The 16,736-nt window shown below is 44.5% G+C and overlaps 1 protein-coding gene across 1 annotated transcript in view; it reads right to left on the reverse strand.

The window, feature by feature from the left end:
• Positions 1-10,113: 10,113 nt before the first annotated feature.
• The window catches only part of LOC134349672 (uncharacterized), a 51,643-nt gene continuing 45,020 nt past the window's right edge, over positions 10,114-16,736 (reverse strand). The window contains exon 8 of the mRNA XM_063054338.1: positions 10,114-11,321. The gene's annotated coding sequence lies outside the window, so the exon portion shown is untranslated. The remainder of the gene's footprint in view (positions 11,322-16,736) is intronic.

Below are 16,736 nucleotides of genomic sequence, written 5' to 3' on the forward strand. Positions count from 1 at the left end.
GTGTCCCCCGCTTTTCGAACGTTCGCTTTACGAAACCTCACTGTTATGAAAGACCTACATTAGTACCCTGTTTTCGCTTTCAGAAGGTGTTTTCACTGTTACAAAAAGAAAGCAGCACGCGATAAAAAAAATCAGCGCGCGATAAAAGGCAGTGCACACCCCGAGCAGCCGCTCTCCCCCGGTTTCGGAACTGCATTCTCGCCGGCATTGCTTAAACACGTGCCTGTGAGCAGCCGTTTGCAAGATGAGTTCTATGGTATCGGAAAAGCCTAAAAGAGCTCGTAAGGGTGTTACACTTAGCGTAAAACTAGACACAATTAAGCGTTTTGATCGTGGTGAGTGAAGCAAGGACAAAGTGAGTTTGGCTTGTGGAAGTTGACGAAGATGATGTCGAAGAGGTTTTCGCATCCCATGACCAAGATCTGATAGACGAAGAGCTGATGCAATTGGAAGAGGAAAGGAGAACAATCGAAACCAAATGCAGTAGCGAACTGAACGTGAAGCAACTGCGTGAGATTTTCACTGCAATGATAAAGTACGACTTTAATTTTGAAAGGGTATGTACGTTTAGGGGATATTTGCATGATGGTTTGAGTCCTTACAAAGAACTGTGTGATAGAAAAATGCCTGAGGCTCAGCAGTCAAGCAAGCCTTCCACATCATCCACAGCAGACGACGAACCTCGACCTTTGACATCGAGGCGGGCAGAGATAGAAGATGACCTGCCTGCCCTAATGGAAACAGACGATGACGAGGTGACACCCCAGTGTCCCACTACCCCAACCCCCAGGCCACGAACAGATACCAATTCGCAGAGAATGCAGCAGTAGCCGGGAGGCACACAGCACATCTTTAAGGAAAAAGCCGAAATAAACATGCTAATTAATTAGGTGCTGCCTGACATGTAATTGTCGGCCCAGATCAGAGATGACGCAATCGGAAATCGGCACTGATCTGGGCTGACAACTACGTGCCGGGCAGCATCTAATTAATTAGCATGTTTGTTTCAGTTTTTTTCTTAAAGATATGCTGTGTGCCTCCCGGCTACCGCGGGACCCCTGCATGCTTCGCGGCAATGTATCGCTCGGTGGCCTGGAGGGTGGGGGCCACTGCACCACCACAGCCTGCGACGACTCAGTCTAACGCACCATCACCAGTGTGCTCTGTGCTGTCCCGATTCCGGTAAGTGATACTACACTGTACATACATTATTTCTACTTTATATAGGCTGTGTATTTTTACGTGTTATTTGGTATGATTCGGCAGCTTCATAGTTTAAAGGTTACTGGAGAGCGCTTGCGCCGTGTTTTTGCCAACAGCACTTGCGGAGATTTTCTGCCAACGGCGCTTGCATGAGATTTTTGGTACGGAGAACAGTGCAGTAATGATTGTGGAAAAGTATTTCTACTTTATAGGCTGTGTATTTATCATATCATTCCTGTTTTTACTATATGTTGCTGTTTTAGGTTTTATGTGTTATTTGGCATGATTTGGTAGGTTATTTTTGGGTCTGCAAACACTCACAAAATTTTCCCATATAAATAAATGGTAATTCCTTCTTCGCTTTATAACATTTCGGCTTACGAACAGTTTCATGGGAACGCTCTACCTTCAGATGGCGGGGGAAACCTGTATAGGTTTGGAACATGGACTGTTCCACCAAGCCAATAAAAAGGCAGGCATAGCTAGGACCCATACGGGTGCCCGTGGCTACACCTTTAGTTTGGAGGAAGTGGGAGGAGACAAAGGAGAAATTATTAAGTGTAAGGACTAATTCCACCAAACGGAGGAGAGTGGTGGTAGAGGGGAACTGGTTAGGTCTGAAATCCAAAAAGAAGCGGAGAGCTTTGAGACCTTCCTGTTGGGGGATAGGGACTGGACATCCATGGTGAAAATAAAGGGGCTGGGACCAGGGAACTTAAAATCATTGAAAAAATTCAGAGCATGAGAAGTGTCACGAACATAGGTAGGAAGGGATTGAACAAGGGGGGATAAAACCGTGTCGAGGTATACAGAAATGAGTTTGGTGGGGCAGGAGCAAGCTGAGACAATGGGTCTACCTGGACAGACAGGTGTGTAGATCTTCGATAGGAGATAGAAATGGGAAGTGCGGGGTGTGGGAACTATAAGGTTGGTAGCAGTGGATGGGAGATCCCCTGAGCAGATAGTCGGTGATGGTGTGGGAGACAATGGCCTGGTGCTCCTTAGTGGGGTCACGATCGAGGGGTAAATAAGAGGAGATATCCGCGAGTTGTCGCTGTGCCTCGGCAAGGTAGAGGTCAGTCCCGCCAGACTACAACAGTAACCCCCCCCCCCTTATTGACGGGTTTTATAGTAAGGTTACGATTAGTGCAGAGGGAATGGAGAGCAGAGCGTTCGGAAGGAGTGAGGTTGGAATGGGAACAAGGTGCGGTGAAGACGAGACGGTTGATGTCCCATCAGCAGTTAGCAATAAAGAGATCCAGAGCAGACAGAAGACCAGAGCTGGGTGTCCATGAAGAGGAGGAGGGTTGAAGACGGGAGAAGGGATCATCGGTGGGGGTGGGAGAGTACTTGCCAAAGAAGTAGGCTCGGAGACGGAGACGGCGGAAGAAGAGTTCAGCGTCATGGCGCATGCAGGGCTCGCTGAGGTGTGGGTGAAGGGGGGCAAAGGTGAGGCCCTTACTGTCTGCATTCTGCCTCAGATAGTTGAAGGCCGGAGGGGATGGTAAAGACCCGGCACGGATGAAAAGTGGGATCAGAGGGGGGAGGGGGGAGGGAGGCTGGTGGTATCAGTGGAGAGGGGAGGGTTCGGGTGAGAGGAAGATGGAGCCTCTGAGGGCCCAGGAGCTGACGGTGGGATTGAAGGGAGACGGGGTTGCAGAGTGGTGGTGGGGGAAGGGGAGACGGGAGTCACAATAGCAGCATGTGAAGACCTGGCCTGGAGTTCAAGGCTTGAGTCACAGCTGGAGGTTGTGCAATCGCTTTGAAGGTGTCCATGGTCGTTGGAACCCGCATTGATGATGCTGGAGTCTGGGTTTTGAATATGCCCTGGGTTGGTAGAGCCGCCAAGATCAACGGCGGGGGCCGCAATCTGAAGTTCACGCCTGCTAGGCTCTGGGGTCTGCAGATGGAAGATCTTGCGATCCTTGCCTAACATGATAAAGTCAAAGAAACGGCGATTGCATGCATGGATCTGATGGAGAATGAAATAACGGACAGGTCCATTACAGATGGCGAAGAAAGTGTCCCAGAGGTGTGGAAGGGACTGGATAGGGACGCCAGGTACCTCCTCATAGCAGAGGGTGTTGCTCTCAGAGCTCAACGGGAGAAACAACGGGAGGCAGAGACAATAAAATGTGAGTACCTGGGATCCTCAGAAGGTCCAAATTGAGAGGCTCGAAAACGAATGCTGAAGCAACTGGAGTAAGTTGGCAGCAGAGACACAATCTAAGGAAGGATATATAGCTGTAGTAGCTGGTCTGGGTCAAAATGTTGTCGAAAAGTTGAAAGGCTGAAGAAATTATAGATGGGGAGCAGTGAGAGAGGGTTTCACTAAACTCCTGTCAAAGAGAAGATTAAAACTTCTTCAGTGTAGGCATCACTGGAAGAGGCTTCGCAGTAGTGAATTTAAAAAAGCAAACACAAGGAAACTGGGAGACTGGCAAACTGGATGCAGACTGGAAGACCATTTTGCTGAACACCTACGATCTGTCCACCAGAGAAAGCAGGATCTCCCAGTGGCCACACATTTTAATTCCACGTCCCGTTCCCATTCTGATATGTCTATCCATGCCTCCTCTACTGTCAAGATGAAGCCACACTCAGGTTGGAGGAACAACTCCTTATATTCCGTCTGGGTAGCCTCCAACCTGATGGCATGAACATTGACTTCTCTAACTTCCGTTAATGCCCCTCCTCCCCTTCTTTCCCCATCCCTTATTTATTTATTTCTCTTTTTTCTCTCTCTCTGTCCCTCTCACAATAACTCCTTGCCTGCTCTCCATCTTCGTCTGGTGCTCCCCTCCCCTTTTCTTTCTCCCTAGGCCTCCCATCCCATGATCCTCTCCCTTCTCCAGCCTTGTAACCGTTTTGCCAATCAACTTTCCAGCTCTTAGCTCCATCCCTCCCCCTCCTGTCTTCTCCTATCATTTCGGTTCTCCCCGTCCCCCTCCCACTTTCAAATCTCTTACTATCTCTTCTTTCAGTTAGTCCTGACGAAGGGTCTTGGCCCGAAACGTTGACTGTACATCTTCCTATAGATGCTGCCTGGCTTGCTGCATTCCACCAGCATTTTGTGAAGGTAATTTCACTGTTAGTTCTTTAACCATACTGTGCATCAACTTTGTTCCAGGGTTATGGGTTTGTAGCATTTCTATCCCTGAGCATTTCTCATTTAGCCATCTATCTTTAGCTTCTCTGCATTTTATTTCTATTGCCTTATCAAGTTGTTTGTATTCTTCGATGCAAAAGTTGGTGAGGGAAGAGAAGACCATATTGTTGGAGACCAGGGATTGGGAGAAAGAAATGAAAGAGGAGAAAATCTTATATCATGGTGTAAAACAAACAATCAGATAATCACCAACACTTGGTTTAAACAACACCCAAGAAGGAAATGGAAATGGAGAAGCCCAGATGGGAACAACAAAAATCAAACTGACTACATAACAATCAATAACAGATTCAAAAACTCGATAACTCAATCTAAAAGCTACCCTGGAACAGACTGTGGAAGCGACCACATACCAGTCATTTGCAAAATGAAAATAAAGATGAGAAATCAGAACCATTGGATTATCAACAACTACAAAACAACCGTCAAATGACATATGAGGAACATGATTAACATATGAGGAACGTTTGTCCGCTCTTGGACTGTATTCCTTGGAGTTTAGAAGAATGAGGGGAGACCTCATAGAAACATTTCGAATGTTGAAAGGCATGGACAGAGTGGATGTGGCAAAGTTGTTTCCCATGATGGGGGAGTCTAGTACGAGAGGGCATGACCTAAGGATTGAAGGGCGCCCATTCAGAACAGAAATACGAAGAAATTTTTTAGTCAGAGGGTGGTGAATCTATGGAATTTGTTGCCACGGGCAGCAGTGGAGGCCAAGTCATTGGGTGTATTTAAGGCAGAAATTGATAGGTATCTGAGTAGCCAGGGCATCAAAGGTTATGGTGAGAAGGCAGGGGAGTGGGACTAAATGGGAGAATGGATCAGCTCATGATAAAATGGCGGAGCAGACTCGATGGGCTGAATGGCCTACTTCTACTCCTTTGTCTTATGGTCTCATCTGAAAGCAGAATACACAATCAAGGTGAAAAACCGTTTTCAATTGCCGCAGGATGAAGGAGGCAAATCTTCCTGGGGCATTCTGAAGGAATCCATGGTGGAAGCTGCAAAAGAAATGTAAAACAATGAAACATGAAAACTTCCAGTGGGGGGCGGGGGTGAATACCTTTCATAGGCAGTGTAATCACTGCCATTTCACACAATATCTGGTGAATCTCTTCTGTACTCCATTGCCGCCACATCTTGCCAAATATGACCAGAACTGTACAGATTACTCAGTCATAAAAAGTGTGGTCAAAGAGTTTTGTGTAAACGCAGCATGATGTCTCAAATCTTATACTCAAGCCAATGTTCTCTGTTCAGAATAACCTTGCCTCTTCATACAAAGATACAACTTTCCATAGCCACTTGCATCCACTAATGCACACCAAGTAGTCCCTACTATTTCAACACACATTCATTTCAGTTGATACCTTGATCGTTCATTCATCAGTTCATCAAAGGACAGACCCTGAGGTAATCACATGCTTTGAAGTGGAAAACTATGTCACAACCACTGACTCTGCAGTGAACTCTGGGCCCTCGCCGCTGGAAAGCTGAATGGGGTTGGCAATCACGCTTGTGACTATACACCCAGTTAGTGTTTCATTGTGGTTGTATTTTACTACTTTCCTTTCATTTCAGTCTTGTTGTCTTGACCAAAGCACAGCGAAGACTACGTTCCCTGCTTACCTTAGTTTTCATTCCAGGAAAGTAAACTACGGCTTAGATTAAAGATTTAGAGAGCAGAATTAATTTAGAAACAACACAAAATCTGCAGTTGCTGGAAATCTGAGCAACACACACAAAATGCTGGAGGAACTCAGCAGGAGGAACTAGAATTAATTTAGTATTAAGTTATTAATTCTGAGTCACAGTGTCAGAGTTAGATTTAGTTTGAGAGTTTTAGTTAATCACTCTGTTCGTACAGCATTTATAAGTTTTCCTTTTGTTCCGCAAAGTTCTTGTTAAAATTCAGTGAACTCTTCAGTTTACTTCAGTGTCTCTCCCTCTGTCAGCAAGACGCGACCACCAAAATGGACTCAGCGGAAAGAGAACAGCTGACCATGGCCCTGACATTCATTGGTCCGGTAGGAGAGAAGTTAACGTCAGTGGAGGTTGCATTGGCAGAGGTGGCTCATGCGGTGCGACAGCTACTCACAGAATGACAAGCTCAAGCCAAACTGAATTTCGTGGAGGAGAAGTACAGAGTCAGGAGACTGCCAACCAACTCATGGACGTACAGCATGGGAAAGGGCCAGTGAGGGACTACGCAATAAAGTTCCACATGCCTGCAGTTGAGTTGGGTTAGAATGAGAGGACCCTCATCACTGCTTTCCAGCTTGGGCTGAATGCAAGGGTCTGGCATGAGATCGCAGCGCACGATGAGTAGGAAAGCCTGGATGCCCTGATGAATCTGGCCACTTCACTTGGTAACTGGGCAACTGAATGGTGCAGAGAAAGAATGCCCTGAGCTTCCTACTTTTTATATCACCATCTGTCTCCACCATCTCCCTCATCACCCAGTGCACAGTCAATGGAGGAGCCTATGCAAGTGGGATGCATGCATCTATCTCGGGTGGATAGATTACTGCTTCTACTGCAGTGCTCCAAGACACTTCTGGGCATCAGGTATAAAGTAAATGAGTATACCCGTCAGCAGGAAGGGTAATTCTGATGGGTCAATTTCCCTGTAAGTATCTTCCACTAATTATGTATGCTCCCAGCTTCCTTATCGTGGATTAGCGGCCGTCTACATCCCAAGGTATCCACAACTTCATCCCGGCTTGTCCCACATGCCCAGGACAAGACGTCATGTCAGCACCCTGCTGGTCTGCTCTGCCTGTCCATCACAGCCCATGGTCTCACCTCTCGGGGGATTTCATCACTGGCCTGCCTCCGTCAAATGAGCACTACCAACACTGCCATTCTGGTGGCTGTGGACTGGTTCTCCAAAGCTGCCCACTTCATTGCTCTTCCCAAGCTCCTGCTAGCTCATGAAGCTGCCAGCTTCATGTTCAGTCCATGTTCAGACTGCACGGCTTCCCTCATGACATAGTGTCTGATCGAGGACCGTGGCTCATGTTTCATTTTTGGAAGTCTTTCTGTTCTCCTTTGAGAGCCACAGTCAGCTTTTCATCAGGTTTTCATCTCCAATTTAATGGCCAGACTGAGAGAGTGAATCCAGAGCTGGAGACAACCCTGTGCTGCCTTGACTCTTCCAACCCAACGACCTGGAGCTCCCAACTGGCTTGGGCAGAGGTTGCTCACAATAACCTCCAGTCGTCCTCCACTGACATGTTCTCCTTTGAATGCCAAAGGGAATTCCAAGCACCACTCTTCCCTGCCCAAGAGATTGACGTTGCAGTTCCATCGTCAATTGAAATGGACGTGGAAACCATAGAAAGGATGCGGAGGAGATTTACAAGGATGTTGCCTGGATTGGGGAGCATGCCTTATGAGAATAGGTTGAGTGAACTCGGCCTTTCCTCCTTGGAGCGACGGAGAATGAGAGGTGACTTGATTGAGGTGTACAAGACATTGATCGTGTGGATAGTCAGAGGCTTTTCCCCGGGGCTGAATTGGCTAGCACGAGAGGGCATAGTTTTAAGGTGCTTGCAGGTTGGTACAGAGGAGATATCAGGAGTAAGTTTTTTACGCAGAGAGTGGTGAGTGCGTGGAATGGGTTGTCGGCAGCGGCGGAGGCGGAAACGATAGGGTCTTTTAAAAGACTCTTGGATGGCTACATGTAGCTTCGAAAAATAGAGGGCTATGGGTAAAGCCTAGGTAGTTCTGAGGTAGGGACATGTTCGGCACAGCTTTGTGGGCCGAAGGGCCTGTATTGTGCTATATGTTTTCCTGCTGCTGAACAGTTGGTCCAACGCTACAAGCGCGCTGGACACCGGACAGGGCCTCTCTGCTGCGCACTCAGAAACAATATACCGACAGGTGGAGCCTCTCAAGCCAGGGGAGAAAGTCTGGCTGACCTCTAAAGATATGCATTTGAAAGCTGCGAGCCGCAAGCCGGCCCTTTGCCACCAGAGACCATTCGCAGTGGAGGAGACTATCAACCGAGCCTCCTATAGACTGCACCGGCTATCATCATTGAAGATTCACCCAGTGTTCCATGTTTCCCAGCTCAAACCGGTCACTTCCCTCCCCCCACCCCCCAATGCCCTAGTCGTTCCCCCTTCTCCCTCCTCATGCTTGGTGGACTGGTCCCTGGTCTAATCTGAGACCTCCTGACGCCTCGCCGGGTTTGAGGCAGGACCCAGTATCTCGTGGTTTGGGAGGTGTACGGCACTGAAGAAAGTTCTTCGGTTCCGGCTCATGACGTCCTGGACAATTCTCTCATCTGGGACTTCCAGCGGCAAAGATCTCTGGTATCCCAGGAGCTGCGCCTGGGAGGGGAGGGGGACCCGTCGCAACCACAGCCCCTGTCGCGGAGCCTGGCCGTCCTGGCAGGCGAGCAGCTGAACAAGATCGGCAATCTGTGCCCATTCCCGCCAATTACTGTTCATTGCGGTTGTATTTAACTACCTTTCCTTTCCGTCTTGACCAAAGCACGGCGATGGCTACGCTCCCTGCTTACCTTAGTCTTCGTTCTGGGACGACGACAGTTTAGATGGCCGTTGTAAAGGAGCGGGATTAACTTAGTATGAAGTTGCTGCTTCCGAGCCGCAGTGCCGGCATTAGCTTTAGTTTGAGATTTCTAGTTAGCGGCCCTGTTGACTTAGCGTTTATTAATTTTTTTCTTTTTATTCTGCACAGCTCGTATTAAACGTAAACTGTTCCATCCGCTTCTCCGTCTAGGCCATGGCCGCACATCCCGGTCACAAGTCCGGGTATCGAGCAGAGCAGCGTGGGAGTCATTAGCCAAAGGAGAATAATGGATCGGTGGTTAGAAAGGTGAGGAAAGGGCTGTATTAGTGACTGTGTGATACCGATACAGCAGAAGTTTTAATTAGTGGTTGCCACTACGATTCCATTAAATACATTTCAAAATTATATTGTTGTGCTTCTATTCCAAAACCAGAACAATGGGAAAGAAACACAAATATCATGAGGTAGGAATTTGTTCCCAGTTGCATCTTTGAGTGTCTTTTATGGTGACGTAATTGCAAATGGAACTAATTGTGTGGAGTCAGAGTAGAATGTTTACGCACAACCATAGCATCTGGGACGAAAGAAGACTTTTTCCTTCATTAAGTTGTATCAACAATGGCAATACATTCATGATCTATAGAGGGCAATTCATTGGTATTCACGTGTCACGGTAGCGTAGCAGTTAGTCCGACACCATCACAGATTGCGGCGCCGGGATTCAATACTGACTCCTCCGAGAAGAGTCTGTATATTCTCTCCGGTTTCGAGCTTCAGTATAGTTCGTTTTTATTTTACTTAGAATAATAACCAAAGCAGTAAAGAATTACGACTATCACCTGCATAAACATTTGTAATGATTCTATTTCCAGGTTAGATTAAAAGCTGCACAACAGATTCATTTGTGACCAAGTTTCCTGTGGGAGTAGTTTCTGAAGTATAACAAGAACTTTTATTTATATATGCATTATTTCTCAGCCTTGGTTAGTCATAAAGAGCTTATCTCTTTAATACCTAGGTGTTATATCTATGCATAAAATTTCCGTGAAATAGACCTCAGAGTTCTCAGCATTTTGTTCTTGGAATGGGTGTGTGTTGCAGTGGTAGATGACCACAGAGTCTCTTTCAGTAGGAGGGAGAAAAGACCAGGAGAACTCATAAAAAAACAATTACATTGAGACAATTAATAATTAATTGGTGTATTATTGCCCCATATACTGGAATAAAGTGAAAAGTTGTTTTTCATAACATCCATGCAGTAATTTAATCACATCAGGACATCAAGGAAAAATAACGGGATGCATAATATAGTGTTGCAGAGAAGGTGCAGTGCAATAACACAGTAGAGGTGGGATCTCATTTTAACATCTTATCCGTATGTGGGACCTGCAGCAATACAAATTCCCTCAATACTGCTCTGAAGTGTTAACCAAGGTTATTTATTCAAAGCCTAAAGATTCTGATTCCAGTGCGCCCGTCTTACAGGAATAAAACAGGATTCTGAGCGCTCGATTTGCACATACTGGGGACGTGCACGTATGCTCTCTTTTCTGCAACATACGATGTAAATGCTGAAATAAAGAGGAGACTGTAGACGGTGGAAATCTGGATCAACGCACACGCCGCCAGAGGAACTCAGTAGGTCACGCAGCATCTATGGAGGACAATCAAGTTGAGACCCTTCATCAGGACTGGAAAGGAAGTGGACAGAAGCCTGAATAAAAGAGCGTGGGAGGGGCAGGAGCAGAAGCTGCAAAGTGATAGATGAGAGGGGAGAGGGGAGAGGGGGAAGGCATTAAACAGAGGAGGCGACGGACAGCATGGGAATACAAAGTGGAATTAAAATGGTTGGCCACCAGGAGATCCTGGCTGTTGAGGCCAATGGAGTGAAGATGCTCCCCTACTGCTATACACAGATCAGAGCAGCAACAGCTCCTATTCCAATTTGGTAATCTCCAACCCCATGGCATGAACACCAATTTCTCTAATTCCCACTAACTGCTCCCGTTTTACCTATTACAACTCAATGCATATAAGCGTGCAGACGTCAAGAGGCTCATTTTCCGCCTGTATTCATCTAAATTGATTCATATTTCCTCTTTCTGTAAAGAATTGAAATTACTAAACGGGAGATTCAAAATGCATAATATAAACTGCAAATGATTCAAAGATCATTGATAATCTTAAGCAGTCCCTTGTGGTCAAGATTACATTCTTCCACTTCTGGGGTCTGAGGAGGCTGATGAATCCATCGACTGCCACAGGCGAGGCTCTTGCTCCCAGACAGACATTAAGATGCTAGGTTGTCCTTCAGAAATTTGTACTTGACTTTAATGAGCTGTTCACATAGAGACAGGAAGTGATCAATGTCTTTCCTGGTGCTCCCTCGCCATCCTTGACAATCTTACTAGAGAGACAAAAAGAGAGATCAGCCGTCATGAGGAGAGTCAGAAACAAAACTGGAGTATTCGCAATCACAATGATATGACAAGCAAATTCATCAGTGGGAACAGCGGAAGGGCCATCAACACCTGGGGTTTCCTCCGGCACTGTGCAGTAGTTTCCATATCTTAATTAAGCCTTTTAAAACCTTTAACCTGTGTACAGTGTCTCCCTGGTTTGTGAATAGCTCTTGCAAATTAGGAAAGAACATTTTCATTATGGATAGAATCTTGTTTTCTAGGGGAAGGGAATCTAAAACTAAAGGGCACCGGTTTAATGTGAGAGAGGAGAAATTTAAAGGCGGTCTGAAGAGGTATTTGAGGAAATAATTTTTTGAAAGATCAGAGGTTGAGGGCTACGTGAAACTGACATAAGAATTGAAGTCTTGGGCAGAACAGCAATTATCATATTGATTGTTGGGAATTACCTAAAGAGCTAAGAAGTGCCTCTTGTACCTATTTTCTTGTGCATATCATATGTAATGCTATTGTGAAGTTCCCGCTTGCTTCAAAGGGGCAGCAATCATACTGGTACCCAAGAAAAGCAGGGTGAGCTGCCTCAATGAGTACCTTCTAGTTGCACCCACGTCTCCTGTAATGAGGAGCTTCAAGAGTTTGGTGTTTGGATAGAATTAACTCCTGCCTGAACAAGAATCTGGATCCACTGTAATTTGACTACCACCACAAGAGGTCCATAGTAGATGTAATTTCAATGTCTCTCCACTGTGGGCTGGAGCACCTAGACAACCACTGAACAACATTCTGACATTAGAAGTTAGATGAGAGTAAAACTTTTCCTGAGAGCACAGAATGAAGTAACTTAATCATGCATTTCCATTTCAGCAAATAAGCCTCCAACTGTAGATAAAGAGCATCTAATGACCTTTCAAGATCTGAATATATGGAGTTCCCTAAACTAATGATGTCTTTTGGGAGATAATAATTTTCACAGTAGCGAGAAGGTAGCCAGGGAAAGAATCGGTCCCACTTCGACCCAAAGGGTATCTATGTGTGGAGTCAGGCAATGTGGTGACAGCCAAAAAGAATACTTCTCATCCATATTCACCAAAGAGATAGGACATAAAAGATAGTGGTTTTGGGGAATATACATTCAGTTACAACTGTTTGGTAATACAAATACCTAATCAGCCAATCACATAGCAGCAATTCAAAGCAGGCACGGTTAACATAGAAACATAGAAAATAGGTGCAGGAGTAGGCCATTTGGCCCTTTGAGCCTGCACCGCCATTCAGTATGATCATGGCTGATCATCCAACTCAGAATCCTGTACCAGCCTTCCCTCCATACCCCCGATCCCTTTAGCCACAAGGGTCATATCTAACTCCCTCATAGGTCCAGTTCTTCTTCAGACCAAATATAGGAATGGGGACAGTGGTTTGATTATCAGAATTAGGTTTATTATCACCAAAATGTGTCACAAAATTTGTTAACTTAGCAGCAGCAGTTCAATAAAATACACAATGTAGAGGAAGAAGAAAAAATAATAAATAAATTACAGTATACATATAATGAATAGATTAAAAATCATGCAAAAACAGAAATAATATATATTTTAAAAATGAGGTAGTGTTCACAGGATCAATGTCCATTTTGGAATTGGATGGCAGAGGGAAAGAAGCTGTTCCTGAATCGCTGAGTATTTGCCATTAGGTTTCTTTACCTCTTTCCTGATGGTAATAGTGAGAAAAGGGCATGCCCTGGGTGCTGGTGGTCTTTAATAATTGACACTGCCTTTCTGAGACACTGCTCCTTGAAAATGTCCTGGGTACTTTGTAGGCTAGTACCCAAGATGGAGCCGACTAAATTTACGACCCTCTGCAGCCTCTTTCGGCCCTGTGCAGTAGCCCACCACACCCCGTCCCCACACCAGATAGTGATGCAGCCTGTCAGAATGCACTCCACTGTACATTATAGAAGTTTCTGAGTGTTTTTGTTGACATACCAAATCTCTTCAAACTCTTAATGAAGCATAGACGCTGTATTGCCTTCTTTGTAGCTACATCGATATGTTGGGACCAGGTTAGATCCTCATAGAGACCTTGACACCCAAGAACTTGAAGCTGCTCACTATCTCCACTTCTGATCCCTCTATGAGGATTGGTATGTGTTCCTTTGTCTTACCCTTGATGAAGTCCACAATCAGCTCTTTCATCTTACCAGAAACTGCTGATCTCCTGGTATTTTCATGCACAACGGTCTCTAGAGTTTACAGGGAATGGTGCGAGAAACAAAAACATCCAGTGAGTGGCAGTTTCGTAGGCAAAAATGCTTGTTAATAAGAGAAGTCAGAGGAAAATGGTTAGTGTGGTTCAAACTGACAGGATGGCGGCAGTAACTCAAGTAACCATGTGTTATAAAAGTGGTGTGCAGAAGACCATCTCTGAATGCACATGCTGAAGCTTTAAGTGGATGGGCTACATTAGCAGAAGATCACAAACAAACACCCAGTAGTCACCTTATTAGCTGCAGGAGGTGCCTAATAAAGTGGCCAGAGTGTATGTTTTTGATTACAGATCAGCATTCAACATCTTCATTCCCTCCATACTAATCAGCAAGCTCCAAAACCCAGGCCTCTGAACCTCATTCGGCAACTGGATCCATCACTCCCTTGTTGGGAGTCTACAGTCAATGTGGATAGATAGTAACAGTTCATCCTCATTAAAAAATTATTAATATAGGTGCACCTCAAAGATGTATCCTCAACGCCATCTATAAATTCACCCAATGACACTACTGGTGTTGGTAGAACTTCAAATGGCAACGAGAAAGATTCCAGTGGTGAGGTAGACCAGCTGGTTGAAGGAAGTCACAACAGGAAGCTGGCATAAGGCCTCCTTAAGGGATCAGCAGTGGAAAGAGTGAACAGCTTCAAGTTCCTTGGTGTCAGGAACCTGGTTCAACTGTTGTTGCAGTCACAAAGGCAGTATACCAACGGCTCTACTTCATCGGGAGTTTGAGATTTGGTATGTCACCATAGTCTCTTGCAACTTCTACAGGTGTATGGTGGTGAGCTTTCTGCCTAATTACATCACAACCTGGTATGGAGGTTCAGTATTCAAAAGATTGCAGGTGATTCTAGACTTAGCCAGCTTAATCACAGACACAATCCTCACCACCATCAAGACATCTTCAAGAGGCAGAATCCATCATTATGGATCTTCACCATCTGGGACATGCTCTCTTCTTCTCATTGGAGAGGACGTGCAGCAGCCTGAAAACTCTCTTCAGCCATCAGATTTCTGGATGGTCCAGGAACTCATGAAGAACATCTCATTTTCCTTTTTTTCTTGCAATATTTATTTATGATTGTAATTTATAGCAAAGTTTTGTAATGACACTGTCATGTTGCTGTAAAACAATAAATTTCTTATTACCTGAGTCAGGGTTAAGCTATTTGATTTTGATTCCCCAAATCTAAGATGTCTAGCAGCAAGAACAAAGATAGCAGCACGTACATAGAAACACCAGCACCTGCAAGTTAAGCACCCTTTACTGTTGCTGGATTTAAATCCATTGCACAAGTACTTTCACCATTTAAAGGGGGAAGCTCACCATCTCATTCTGAAAGATATTCAGAAAATGGGCAAAAACCAGTTGGCTTTGCAGCAATAGTCACATCATGAAAAGTGAAAGTAAATGTAAAACTATGCATATTAATCCCAAACAAAAGGCCCCTTACTGCTTTTGATTCATGTTGCTGCTGAACCAGGAAGTGTTGATTTTGACACCAGGTGCTCAAGCATGTTAATGGACATAAAATTAGGAAACTCTATGGGAATATTGGAAATATGCAAGCAACTAAACATGAGAATTATTTTCTGGATGAATAGTGTTCCTTAAGCCATGACACACTATTATGTATGAACTCGTCTGAATTTCCGACTGCAACATTGATGAGGACTAAGCGTGAGCAGTCACAGCTAATAATATTATTAATAGCTAATAATATTATTGAAAATCAAATACTGTAACTGCCGTGGATGCTGGAAACCTGGAAGAAAACTGGAAATTGCTGAAAAGCATCTGGGAGATTAAACAGCATCTCTGTGGAAAGAAAATTAGTTAACATCTTAAGTCAAAGATACTTACCAGAACTGGAAAAGAGAGAGAAAACAACTTCCAAAAGAGAGTGGGGAAGTGACGGATAGGATAAAGGTAACATTTCAGATTGCCAGATTGAAATGCTGCTGATGAAGCCAATGGGTTGAAGAAGGTTGATAGGATATTGAGACAAGAGAGAAAAGACAGCAATATCTAAAAGTTGTAAAATGCAGATCAAGACTAAAGGAAATGCCTCATAGAACAGCTAGTGTTAGTAAAGAGAGAAGAGCTGCTCTAATATTAATGACTTGCGTAGAAGTGGGCAGTTCTGATACAGAAAAATGATTCTTGTTAGCATAGTGCAAGAAGCCATTGATATATCTTAGTGGGAATGAATTGAAGAAAATGAAATGGTGCTCATGGTAACTTACCAATTAACTTTAAGAAACAAACATGTGCTTGCCATCATGTAATAAACATATTATTCTAATTTTTCCTAGTCCTGATGAATTATTGTTTTTTTACAAATGCTGCCATAATAAAACATGTTTCTCTCTCCCCCACCAACATATAAATTTAAAATAAATGACACACAAGTTGTCCAGCAAAAACCACTCTGTTTCATGTGTGCACCAGACATAACGGAAAAGTGAAAAATGGTAGATGCAATCCTGGTCCAATTGCTTAGTAGGTTTATTTTGTTGAGAACTCAAATAGAAAGAATGAGTGATGGTGCTATGTAAATTGTTTCTGCTACTAAAATGATATTTCAGTAAACCTGTAAATACTGCCACCAGTTTGTTAATCAAGATAAAGGGATAATTTTGATAAATTGAGGCCAGGATTTCCAAGGTGATCTGCTCTTTATGAAGCTGAAAGACAAAATAGGAAAGAGGGACACAACAAAGCAATGAAATTCACCCTTCTCCGCTCAGCTGGAGAAAGGATTGATTTTGTTTCTTTATCACTTTCTGCCCTCCAAGCCTCTTGATTCACAAGACATCCTGCCCAATTTCCATCTCCAAGTGCATCTTTCTGTCCCCTCCTTTTCTAGCATTCGAAATAGGTATTTCCCTTTGCAACACCCAGGTCCACCCTTTTTCCTCCATCAACTACTCCACTGCATGTGGCTCTTTTAATTCATCTTTTCTGATTTTCAGGAACCCAAAAAGACCTTTCAGATGAAGCAGTAATTTACTTGTATTTCTTCAGATCCTGTGTTTTGCATTTGTTGTTCCTCCCCTGGGAGAAAGAACCGAATTTAGAGTTGATAAAGCACTATTATCCGCTTGCTGCATAAAATATTTGTGATTTCTTC

The sequence above is a fragment of the Mobula hypostoma genome, chromosome 7, assembly GCF_963921235.1.
Source record: "Mobula hypostoma chromosome 7, sMobHyp1.1, whole genome shotgun sequence".
Lineage (NCBI taxonomy): Eukaryota > Metazoa > Chordata > Chondrichthyes > Myliobatiformes > Myliobatidae > Mobula > Mobula hypostoma.